This window comes from Arvicola amphibius, chromosome 8 (genome assembly GCF_903992535.2).
Source record: "Arvicola amphibius chromosome 8, mArvAmp1.2, whole genome shotgun sequence".
In the NCBI taxonomy this organism is placed as follows: Eukaryota; Metazoa; Chordata; class Mammalia; order Rodentia; family Cricetidae; genus Arvicola; species Arvicola amphibius.
Window position 1 is genome coordinate 32,455,271 of NC_052054.1, and position 12,348 is coordinate 32,467,618.

Consider the following 12,348-nt stretch of genomic DNA (forward strand, 5'->3'; position numbering starts at 1 on the left):
TTAGCTCATATCCACCCACCACCCTTTTCCTTCTCCTTTCTTTTCTACTTGTCTTTTACTTCTTCCCCAAAACTTCCCCTTTCTTTATCCTATGCATGCATGTGAGTGCGTGTGTGCGTGTGTTGTGTGAAATATAAATCCACATTCTGTATATGAGCAAAAATATACAATACTACCTTTATGTATTTTTAAAACAAATGGTCTCCAGTAACATTTGTTTTCTTACAAATGACAGGGTTTTGTTTTAGAGCTGAATAAAATGCTATTGTGTATGTATCCCACATTTTCGTTTGTTGATGGCTACCTAGACCGAAGCCATAAGTTGGCTATGGTGAATTATGCTGTAGTTAAAATGAATGTGCATGTATTTTTGCAGTCTACGGACTTGGATTCCTTCAGGTATATTCTCAGAAGTGATTTAGCTGGGTTGTATGTTAGTTCCCTTTTTATTTTTCTGAGGAAACACAGCATAGACTTCCAGAGCAGCTGAACTAATTTTCATTCCCACACATAGTGCCTAGACTGTCTTTTTTCCTGACTCCTCATCAGAATTGATTGTCCTGTCCTCATTGTTAACCATTTTGGCTGGGATAAGAACACATCTTATCTTTAGAACTAACATGAAAAGAAAGTTCGAGAGAGGAAAACACAGCCTACGGTAGTTTCATACAGAAAGAACAGCCATTAAAGATGAAGCAGCAAATGAATGTAGCATGTGCTGCACAAAGCAGAATGCAGAGTCAGGAAGACAGAAAATCCAGCCATAGTGAAAAAGTGGTGAACTACAAGCTCTCTCCTGAGCTGGACTTGGAAATAGCTGCATCAGTGAGTCCCCTTTAAAATGTGCACATGGGGCCTGCAGAGATGGCTCAGCAACTAAGAGCACTTACTGCTCTTGCAGAGGACCTGAGTGCAGTTTCCTGCACCTCCGCGGCTGCTCTCAGCCATCTGTAATTCCATTATCAGGACATCAGAGGTTATCCCCTGGCCTTCTCGGGTACCAGGCACACACATGCCACAACACATTCATGCAAGCAAATGCTCATACGCGTAAAGTTCTTCAAATTTAAAAGTGTGCATGCACACAAGTACAGATGCACACATGTACATATACATACCTCTTCTTCTGTTTTGTCCAGCAAAAGCTTCCACAGAATAAGAATTTAGCAATGAAGGATCTCTAAGCACAGGTTTTAATTTGAAATGTAGGCACTGGCACTAGAACACCAAGGACTTTCTGGTAGTAGTTGACTCTAAGTAGAAGTATTAGATCTTTAAAAGGGGGAAAACCTAGAGAAAGATGGAAAGATAACTGAGGGCACCATTCTCTAAAAGGATCAGTGTGCTTCTCGTGGAGCCTGTTATGTGCCCCCAGAGTGAATGGCTGGAAAAGAATGCAGCGTGCCCCTTGAGTCCTTCTTGCATCTGCTCTCAGCACATCACTATTCTTTGCCTTTCCCATTCATTCCTGTCAAGATGTCATCCTCCATACTGCAACGTGACCAGAAGGCATGCATGCAGCAGAAGCTCAATGAGAATACTGAATCTTGGACATTCAGCTTCAAAACTGTGCCAGCCTACCCTTAAAAAAGAAAGGAACCATTAAGGTTGGAGGGATGCCTCAATGGTTAAGAGGACTGACTGATCTTCTGGATGATTTGGGTTTGACTCTTAGTACCCTCAAGGTGGCTCAGAGCTATCTGTAACTCCAGTTCCAGGGGATCCAATGTCTTTTTCTGGGCATGCACATGTTACACATGCATACATGTAGACAAAATACTCATACACATAAAGTAAAATAAAATCTAATTTATTTTACAAAAAAAAAAACACTAGCCTTGGGCCTTTGTCATGACAACAGAAACATGTCTAAGACAGTTAAACAGCATCATAACACACAAAATAAAAAATTTCTACTGTGTCATTTTCGGAGTATACTACATGTCTTATATAGTCCCTCAGAGGAGATTAGTCCCTGATGGACCAAGCCCAGAAATAACCTAGGAAAAGCTTTGAAAAAAATAAATCTTTTAATCAATACTATTACTTCGTGATGTTCTATTTAAGGAAAATGTGTGTCTTTTTTTTTAACCATCTATAGTGTAGTTTTACAAATTCAAAAAGTAAGCAAATATTTTGTTACAGGAAATGAAAAAAATGTATCTCATTTCCTCATTTAAAATAACAAAGAATATAACAAAATTGTTGGAGATTGCCACAATTTGGGATTTTGATAAACAATTCACAAAAATAAATAAGTAAATGGCTCAGCCGTCAAGTTAGCATATCTTAATTAGCTTATGGCCAAACAGACACACATCCTCTATAAATTCACGCATGTGTTGCTTGTCTAGTCTATCTTCTTGTCTCATGTCTCCATGGACTTTCCTCCACAAGCCTATAACTATTCTTTTTTTTTTTTTTTTTTTTTTTTTGGTTTTTCGAGACAGGGTTTCTCTGCGGCTTTGGAGCCTGTCCTGGAACTAGCTCTTGTAGACCAGGCTGGTCTCGAACTCACAGAGATCCGCCTGCCTCTGCCTCCCGAGTGCTGGGATTAAAGGCGTGCGCCACCACCGCCCGGCTATTCTTTACCTCATGAATCATGCCGATTATATATAGACTGTTACCAAGACTAAGAACAAAGTAAACAAAGTAAAAACATTCTTAAAATACTCAGTTCTCAATCTAAATATAGGGTCCAAGGTAAAAGACATGTGGATCCATCTTCTGTGTTAGATGTTTAGAAAAATAGTCTGAGGTAAGACGGGGAGAAAGGCAATGATTCAGAGGCGGTTACATCTCAAGAGTGCAAACTGGAGGGCTAGAATTATGACTCAGTGGTTAGGAGAACATGCTGCACTTATGGAAGACCAAGGTTCAGTTCCCAGCAACTATATGGCAGCTCACAGTCATCTGTGACCCCATTTCCAGGGTTCTGATGCCCTCTTCTGGCCTCTTTAGGTACCAGGCACACAGACGTAACAGACAGAAAACAGGCAGTACTCATACACTAAATTAATATAAATAAATCTTTCAAACTCACCAGTAGGGTAGCAAACAGAATTGAAATAAATAAATGTAAAACTTATTAAGGCTTGCATTAGTCGACAAATATTATCACAATGTTGCTATCAAAGTTAACATGCACAATTTATGTAAAATCTAACTGTATATCTTAGGGTTTTTATTGCTGTGAAGAGACACCATGACCACACCAACTCTTACAAAGAAAATATTTAATTGGGGTGCCTTGCTTACAGTTTCAAAGGTTCAGTCCATTTATCATCACGATGGGGAACATGGTAGGATGCAGGAAGATGTGGTACCAGAGGAGTAGCTAGGATTCCTACATCATGCAGGAAACAGGAAGTCGACAGAGATACTGGGTGGTATTTTGAGCATAAGAAATCTCAAAGTGCCGGGCGGTGGTGGCGCATGCCTTTAATCCCAGCACTCGGGAGGCAGAGGCAGGCGGATCTCTGTGAGTTCAAGACCAGCCTGGTCTACAAGAGCTAGCTCCAGGACAGGCTCTAAAGCTGCAGAGAAACCCTGTCTCGAAAAATCAAAAAAAAAAAAAAAAAAAAAAAAAAAAAAAAAAAAAAGAAAAGAAATCTCAAAGTCAGCCTCCACAGTGACACACTTCCTCTAACAAGGCCATACCCACTCCAACAAAGGCACGCCTCCTAATAGTGCCACTCCCTATGAGATTATGGAAGCCAATTACATTCAAACTACCACACTATACATCTATGATATGATAAAACTTCACTCCCTAATATTTATGTAAGAGAAATGAACAAAAGACATTTCATGAAATGAAAATTTCAAAGCAATTTTGTTCATCCACAAATTGAAAAATATACATAAATGTCTCTTAATAAGAGAACAGATAGAATAAGGGACATTCATCCAGTGGGATACTACACAGTGACAGAAAAGGAACTAAATATGCTATTTCAAGAAAAACAAAACTGAGCACAAAATCATATCAACTGAATAACTCCATCTATATGAGACTGAACAAGCAGAATTAGTCAACAATGATAGAAGTCAGAATTAAACTACTTTGGAGGCAGAACATAAAATACCTTGAACCTAATTATCAAATGTATACATTCTATTTAAAAAGCCTTGGATGCTTTGAAAAAATGCACCCAAGAACTTTTAACAATCTTGCCATAACACTCAAAAGAATTATCTGGCGTGATTTTTTTCATCTTTATATTTTCTAGTTTCTGAATTATCCACAAAGAGCAGCTATTACTCTTTATTTATATAACATAATTCTTGATTAATTCTTTGGGAATTTCACGTTATTCACCCCAATCCCTTTCACCTCCCTGTCCCTCTATATCTGCCCCTCACCACTTCAGTGTCTCTCTCCCAAAAGGGAAAGGCCCCTCAAAATTAACTAGAAAAAAAAAAAACAAAGAAAAAATTGCTTCTTGCCCCTCTGTCTTTCCTGTCTCTCTAACACATCTTCATTTATCCTAGAAGCTTAGGAGCTGAAGCTTGTCACGTATTAGATCCTTTTGTCTAAGCAGCCTCGCCCACAAAGGTTCATTGCAATGAGTCATTGGTCTGGTTCAAGGCCTCTGGTATACCATATCTCTGGACCATCCTTGAAACTGGAATGCTTTTGTTCTGAGGTCCTGGAGATCCTGTGGCTCTCATTCTGCAGAACCAGTCCCTTCACGCACTCTGTCAGATCATAGATGTTAGGGTGGGCCAACGCAAGGCCCAGGATGTGGATCTGGGTGGTAACTAAGCAAGTCAATCTGGGCTGCTAGGACCACTCCCCGCTCAGGCAAGGGGTGGAGTCAGCTCTCCTAGACTCTTTCCATAGGGGTCAGCTCTCCCTTGCCTGGGGGAAGAGATGGGGCATCTCTCCTGAAGTAGGAGGCAGTTTTCCCTTGAGGGGCAAGACCAGCTATCCCAAGGCCAAGCTCAGCACATCCCTCAGATTACAACAGGCATAGTCCCATGACCCCCCTTTAGTAACACAGCCATGGACGTCATCACAGACCCAGCTGCATAAATACCTTGAACCCAGACGTGGCCCTCAGCATAGGTATTACTCTTTAATCAGGAAAACAAGCTATTTTTAATATCTCATCTGATTTCTTGAAAGATAGCACATAGTACACATAATAAGCTTTATAACATGTTTAACTACAGTGTTATATGTATGAAAAATCAAATGTATCATTTTATGAGTGTAAAACCTCTATCCCTGGAGCACCTTTGAGAAAGTCCCAAGATGCAAGTCTCTTACAGATAAGCTATGTCTGATTAAATATCTGGAGGACTCACGCCAACATTTATTTAAATCTTACACAACACCTCGATCTCTTCAGCATTTATTTTTGTATTTGCTTATCAGCTCTGTCCCTTAAATCATAAATTCAAAAAGGAAGTAATGAATGTAAGTTACAAAATTATATGTTTGATTTATGCTTAAGGGATGGGGAGAACTTCATTTGATTGTAAAATACAGCCAGGTTCTAAGGTTTCTGGAGTCCTGTGTTGAAAATAGTGTCTTGCTATGTGCAATTCAGTTTAGAAATGGTAGTTTTCAACATATTATTTATTTGTAAACATATTCCATTAGGATCCTGGTAGGAAAATAGATAGAAAATACCACTTTAAAAAAATGACAGAGAAACCCTGTTTTGAGAAAACAACAACAAAAAAGGTTCTTATCTACTTTCCTTTTATCTAATTAAAAAAGTATCAAAACCTAACAAGATAAAAACTAGAAGTAGTCTAGAACAGGAGCCAAAGAAAGTAGTGTTTTCAATCATCTCTATTCTCATGTGTATAACTATTAAAAATATTCTGTATAAACATACTTTTATACAAAAAAAAAAAAAAAACAGGCTCAAATGCCCCACAGTTTCTAAGTCCTTCCTCTGCAAAGGTTGTTGATAACAAAACACATAAAGTTTCCATTTATCCCAAATGCTATAAAGACAAAGTTAGGAAAATAAGGTACTTGAGGAAAACTGGTGGAGGGCTGTCTTTACTCCTCATCCTGCATTTCCAGGTGACTTACATCTACCATCATCCTTAGTAGAGTAACTCACAAAGCACTCCAATTCAGCTGCCAGTGTGCTGGGTGCTACACAAAGCAATCTGAACTTGCGAAACAAAGTTGAATCTGATACAAAGCACACGTAATCCGAGCACCTGAAAAGCAATTTGTGTTAAAAATGTTTGATCTGTCTTTCAAACCTGAAACTCTTCATCCACTTTCACAAGGTTGACTTGTACTCAGTTTTCATTCAGTGCCTCTGATCTGTTCTGTTTGTGACTAAAGTCCTCTAAAACTGAAACTTCTACCATAAAAATTAAAGATAAATGTCCATTTTCATATTTTGAAAAATATTCTTTCATGTCATTCCAGAGGATTTTTTTTTATGTGAGCAGACAAAAACTCCCTTTTCATCACAATCTGAAATGCTTCCCAGTTAAATTCTTTTGCTGTGTGTCAGCTTTGCTCCGTGTTTATTATACTGTCTGCAGGGAGGGCTATTGAGCACCAAAAATGACATTCAATTCAAGATCTTAGGAAGTGCTCTCAACAACACTGATTGGTTTTTATTTTACTTATTTGCATTTTTAAATGCTAAATTTAATGAGTTTGCTCTGTGTAGATCATGAGTATGTGTGTGCAGGTTTTTGGATGCTGTGGTATGCGTGGAGGCCAGAGAGAAAATTTGAAAAGTCAGTTCCTTCCTTCCACCTCAGGTTCCTGGGATTGAACTAAGGTCATGAGGTGCTTTACCCTGTGAGTCAGCTGACCAGCCCTTTATTTGTGCTTTTAACCTTAGCCCATCATTTGGGCTGATGGATCTCAGTGCAGGAATTGTAATTTGAAGACAGGGTTATTGGGCAAGTTTATATATTTATATTAAGGGGCGCTGGGAGGTCTGGGGCATTTCCCAGAATTCTATTGACATAGACGCCACAATGTCAGGATGTGGTGAGTGAGAGAAAAAGTCATGTGGGGGAGTTGGCCAACACCACAGTTCCCTAAATTGGGGGTATTTGGGAAAAAGAATGACCAGCTTTCTCGTGTGACCTTAGGAGCTCAGTGTGTGGCATTGGGTTTAACCCTAGTGCCTTAGTGACCAACAGAAGCAAGTCAGAAAAGCAACCAGAAATGTGACCCTGAAATAATACCACACATATCCACTCCGACTCACGTAGGCACTTCTCAATGATTTTTCAAACTCTTTGTCATGGTTGTCCTTTTTCTATCTATTGTAGTAGTTTTTTTTTTTTCTCTTGCACTGTTCTAGACATGGCTCTTTGGTGACCTCTCATAGATACAAATTGCTGGCCAAGCGCATAGAGCAAGGGTTCTCAACCTTCCTAATGCTGCAGTTAATTTAATACAGTTCCTCATGTTGTAGTGATCACTCCACCATAAAATCATTTATTGCTGCTGTATAAATGAAGTTCTATCACTATTATGCATCATAATGTAAATATCTGTGTTTTCTAAGGGTCTTAGGTGACCCTGTAAAAGGATCATTCCATCACCACAGGGGTTGTGACCCACAGGTTGAGAACCACTGACATAGAGGAGTCCACGAGGAGAAAAAGCCTTTTCAGTCATTTACAATGAAAGTCCAACATCTCTAAGCAAGTTTTCTGCTCATGTTAGGGAGAGAAGCTATTCATCCAAGCCTTTCAGAATCTATCAATGTTCTAGGGGCATAGGAGTCAGGAACAAGTGGTGACCCTTTAGAGAAGTATCCATGGCAGAGAGCTGCTTTGAGGTACTGTTGGTAAAGATGGAAGCCAGAGGGAGGGGTCCCTGGAAGGAACTGCTATGGCGATGCTTGATTAGCAGCATTGGAAAGAAACTCCTGGAAGCTGCAATTGCCAGAAGCTACAGCCAGAAGGCTCCACTGGGAATTCACTGCCTGGAAGCTTCGTTGGGTATATCTAGCAGAGAACTAGGTCTATGGACCAGCTATGCAAAGAGAGTTTTTTGGGTGAAGGGTGTTTTTCTTTCAGTTGTCATTTTGTTGAAACATGCATAGGTGACTCACCCTTGATTTTAGAGAAAATCTTATTACCGTTCACATTGAGCATCATAATTTCCCTCAAAACCTGGGTGTCCGTGTGGTCCTGTGTGTCTATTAATAGTATTAATAGCAGAGCTGCCCAGGTGGAAACTCTCCATTATTCGTGATGCTTCGGCTCCCCTCTCACCCACATGCAGATATTTTTAAGTCTGCTTTGGAAACTTATCCAGGTAAACAGTGGTCCTGGAGCCAGGAACCCCCTGACCTTCCCAAAACACTTTGGGGAGTTTTACCCACAGGAGCTCCTCCGTGTCTTCATAGGGAAAACTAGAGAAAAATTACCCCCCGGGTCCAGGAAGGTGGTTAAGGAAAACAGTCGTGTTAAAACAAACAGAGTGCAGAATTCTGTTTTTCTTTCTTTCTTTTTTTTTCTTTTTTGTTTTTTTTTGTTTTTTTTTTTTTTTTTTTTTTTTTTTTTTTTTTTTTTTGTTTTTCGAGACAGGGTTTCTCTGCAGCTTTTTTAGAGCCTGTCCTGGAACTAGCTCTTGTAGACCAGGCTGGCCTCGAACTGACAGAGATCCACCTGCCTCTGCCTCCCGAGTACTGGGATTAAAGGCGTTTGCCACCACCGCCCGGCTTCTGTTTTTCTTAACAAAACTGCATGCAAAAGAAACTGCTCTAGTGGGGCTTCACCTGTTGTGGGTCTCTCAGAAGCTAGCCCATTTAAAGTGGACTTCTTGTGGACAGGAGACAGTTACATCTTGTTTTTCAATCTACTCCTGACATTCTTTAAATTGGTGTGTTATGATAATTGGATTTTAAAGGGCTTGTTGGCACAGCTGAGCTGTTGTCTGTACTGTTTGTTACTGCACTGTGTCCGCCCTTTTTCTCCGTCCTCTTTCTTGTCGTCTGCATATTTTGTCTGCTGTGGCACCCACTGAACACTGTCTGTGGCTTGGTTCTCTCTCTTTTCTTAGAACACCAATGATGCCTTTAAGCTGTTGTTAGGGTTTGCTCTAATACTCGGATGGCACACTTCTAGCTAATCCAGGTCCGCTTTTAAAGCAGTGATCACTTCATACAGTGTCTTTTAATAACAAGGCCCCTCCTTCCTCCTGCTCATCTGTTGTCTCATGGTCATCACTCACTCACTCACACGCAAACACATCTATGCATTCCAACACATACAAAGGTTCTCTAAAATTATTTAGCAACTAAAAGACATTCTCCCGTGCTGTGAGATCAATAAATCAGTTGACTAGAAAGAGCATAAAGTAACGCTGGATGAACATGTACTTAACCCCCTCACCCCAGGCTTGTGACTATAGGCCACCTTCTTCTGTGAATGGCCACAAGGGCTGAAGGTAGGTACTGGGGAGACAGCAAAAGTGGTCACATTACACATTTGGGTCCATGTGATCTCTTTGGGTAATCTCTTTGCTTTCCCTCTGGTCACCTGGCTGCTGTTAGAGACAATTGCTAAGATTCTGTCTAAATATTGGCCTTTGTTTCATTGGATGATGTTCAGCACTAGCCCATCGCCTGCCATCATTGAGACACTCCTCATAGTTAGACGGTTGTCTACACTTCTCCTCAGGTGTGATTTCCCAGAGCTCTAGGCCATCACTATGTCTTTCCATCACTTCTGCATGCCTACAGTCTGTCACATGCCTCAGTGAGCAAGGAAAGCACAGGGGTCTCCCTTCCATTCACTGAGAGGCTTCAGAAGACTGCAACTGGGTTTGGTGTTCCCCTATACTATACTAAGGTACCAAAGTCTTTTCTCCATCTAATGGTAGAAGACACGTAGCAAACCATTCTATCTGCAGAACTTTCTAGAGAAGAAGCAAGAGCCAATCCATATTCACACATTCACATACCTTTAAACTCAAAGTCTCTTCTCAACCTGCTCAGTGTTCCTATCACTCTTGTTGTAGGTTTCGTCATTTTCAAACAGCATTATTTTTATAAGTCCACTAGTTAAGTTTCCTATTTGTATAAGTCTACTAATTAATTTCCTATTAATATTTCCTATTCCTCTCATTTATTCACTTTAAGAAGTGCAATGGTTCCCTAGCTGCTATCAATTCTCCCCTTTTCAACATGGCCTTCAAGATGACCTCACTGGAAGGGAGGAAAGAGAAGGGAAGCTAAAACACATCACTATGATTTCTTTCTCTCTATCTTTATCCAGAAACGTGACTTGTAACTTCAATACAGATGATAAGTGAGGTTTTCCATCCTTAGAAGGCTTCCACCATGACCTGCGAGGCATTCCTCTAAACTTAGAACATGTATGAAAATCTAGAACTGAATCCCAGAATTCCAAACAATATTCCCAAGTTTTCATGGATGGCACAAGCTTTACTGAATGAGTGCCCTGAACTAATCAATTGTTCCAGTTGATAGAATAGAGAGGAACTTATTCTAAGTGAGCCCTGAAGCCCTTGCGTGGAGTCAGCTTTGAAAGTTGGGGTGTGTAGGTGCTGGGAAGCATCTACATAGCAAGGGTTGGTAATCTTTTCATGAGTTGACCCTGTATTGCATATTAGTTAGCTATTGGGGGGCCATAAAGTCTTACTATTCAACTCTGCCATTGTAGATTAGAAACTGCAATGGGTAATGCATCAATAAACAGGCATCGATATCTATCATGAAATTTCAGCTACAAAATCATGAGGAAGGTCAGATGTAGCCAATAGACCAAATCTTACCCACTCCTACACTAGTGAGACACTGGATACAGTCACCAGGATGTGAGTCAGGCAATAAAAATGATAATAATAAATGGTCACTATGCACACAATGCATGCCCAAAACACATGCTTCTCTGAGTATTTATATTTCCCCCTTTTGTGATCATTATCATAGCCTAAAACCTTTGGGTTAGTCTTTTTCTTTCTGAAGTTTACTTGATTCTAAATTTAAATGGCCTTCAGGGTCCAGTTGGCTATGATAGACATATGCAACCCAAGAGGAAAGGTGGTGGTTACCCTTCACTGCAGCAAGCCTGAGTCCAGTGACAGCCCCAGTTATAAATATTTGCCTGTAGAACAGCATTTCCACATGCTAAGGCTTGTAATCTCCCTCTCCATGCCCAAATAATCTGCTTCTTTGTTAGTGTTCACCATGTCAGCCAATAGAGTACCACAGTTTTTCTAGCCATGCAAGCCAAATGCTGAGGTGACACCCTGGATACTCTTGGGGCTCACACCCAATAGCCAACCTGTCAGCAAGTTCTATATCCCGGATACATCCTGAATATGACTATTTCTCCTTCCCACAATGCAGCCCAAGTCATCCTATCCCTTTCTACTGCCCCTACCCCAAATCTCCCTTCTCCTCCTTTCTCCTCTCATATCCCGTACCCAGAAACTGGAATTATTTTTCTAAAAACATAAATACTTTCTAAGTTTCATATTATGTTTAGAGAAAAATCTAAATTTCTTAATATGTGTAATAGTTGAATAATAATGGCCTCCCTAGGCTCATATATTTGAATGCTTGGTTGATAAGAAGTGGAGCTTATGAAAGCAATAGGAGGTGTGGCCTTGTGAACATAGGTATGGTCTTTTGGAGGAAATGTGTCATTTGGAGTGGGCTTTGAGTTTTCTAAAGCCTAGACTGCCAGGCCCAGTCTCACTCTTGGTTTAGGCATGCTTCAGGATGTAGCTCCCAGCTGCTGTTTCAGCTCTACCCTTGCTGCCACACTCGCTGTCATGATGATATTGGACTGTTCCTCTGAAACTGTGAGCCTGTCCCCAATTAAATGTTTCCTTTTCTAAGAGTTGCCTTGGCCATAGTGTCTCTTTACAGCAGCAGAGCAGTGACTATGACTGTAGGGCTCACAGAAACTCAGGTCTCCATTCCCACAGCTTCAGCTCCCCACACTCTGCTTTGAACTCAACCTTTGTTGTAAGCTCAGTCCTGCCTCATGGCCTTAAGACTTCCTGGTTCTCTACCCAGGCAAATGTTTTCCCAAGAATTGATAAGGTTGTTAAACCCAAGAAAACAAGGTGTGATTTCTTTTGCTATCCCTTGAAGAACACACAAAAAAGTAGTCCCACACTAGCTCAGAACTGAGCATAATAAAGGGTTCTTTATTTAGGGTGGACTCACAGTTGACAGTCCTCTACATGAATGGGGAAACAGGAACTGAATCCAGCAGCTAGGTGAGAGAGGAGAGAGAGAGAGTAAACACACGAGCACACATGTTTTTTGGTACCCAAGGCCATGCCCAATCTGGCCATTGGCCGAAGGAGGTTCCCCAGCATTCCCTTATTTATGAAAAGTATAAGATGGTTCTGGG